Here is a 1,131-nt window from a genome sequence, read left to right on the forward strand (position 1 = left end):
TTTTTTTTTCTTTTCCCCAATATAGTGTGAAAAAGAACAGTGGTCATGCCACTGAGCTAAGCTAATGCTCCGGCAGAATTTTGTGTGCCATGGCACACAGCAGTTTTGAGGAATTTAGGTCAGGGCAGCAATTAAACAGGCTTTGCTTATAACTTGCAAACATACTGCGAGATGAAGCAATGCCCTTAAACCAGTTTCTTGACCTTGGAGAAATGAGTTGGGAGAACTCCTTCCAAAACTCGGTATCACCACTTACCAGACAGTCCTGTGTGCTTTTAGTATCCTAAAGTGACTGACTGGTGCTTCTACAGCACTGTATGTTCTGCTGTACTGTAGTACTGTACTAGTACTCTATCAGCCATGCCATTTAATCCATCACAGTGAAGTCAATATTTGGTGCTGTGAAGCTGAATACATTTAGAATTTCTGTATATTACCTAAAAATCAACAGCAAAGAAATGTTTTGGGAATGGGTGGATATAGAAAGAGGTGAAAGTTCATGTTACTCATTGTGGTTGTGTCTAGCACCCTTTATTGTATTCTAAATTCCTATCTTGCTGTTCTCCATCCAGATAAAGACAGACACAGTCCTTGTGATGTGTAAGAAGAAGCGGGAGGAAAAATGGGAGTGTCTCACTCAAGTGGAAAAAGAAAGCAAAGAGAAAGAGTAAGTGTCTCTTTGCCCCTTATTTTTTTTCTGAAACTCCTTTAGGACAGGCAAAGAAGAGCTGTAATGCACTGACAGTCAGATTAAGAGAAGTGCACAAGCCCCCAAGGTATTTGTGAATCATTAGGCTGGGATTTTTGTGGTACCAGTAAGACTGACAGTGGAGAAGACACTCTTTGAGAGCTGACTGCCACTCTTCTACTGGTTTATTGCTTATTATGAATGTCACATCATTGGAAATAAGACAGAGTGCTAGAGATAATTAGCCAATTAATGAGTCAGTTATATCTCGATGGCTGCGTTTCTTGCAAGAGCTGCTCTGGTGAGGTTGACTTTGTTTTTATATTCTGTAGAAATACTTACATTATTCCTGCAGCTATTCTGGTCAAAATAATATTTTTTTTACATGCATTTGAAATGCCCACACAAAACACCCAGCATCCTTTTGGCCGAGGTGGTTTTTT

The sequence above is a fragment of the Meleagris gallopavo genome, chromosome 10 (assembly GCF_000146605.3).
Source record: "Meleagris gallopavo isolate NT-WF06-2002-E0010 breed Aviagen turkey brand Nicholas breeding stock chromosome 10, Turkey_5.1, whole genome shotgun sequence".
NCBI lineage: Eukaryota > Metazoa > Chordata > Aves > Galliformes > Phasianidae > Meleagris > Meleagris gallopavo.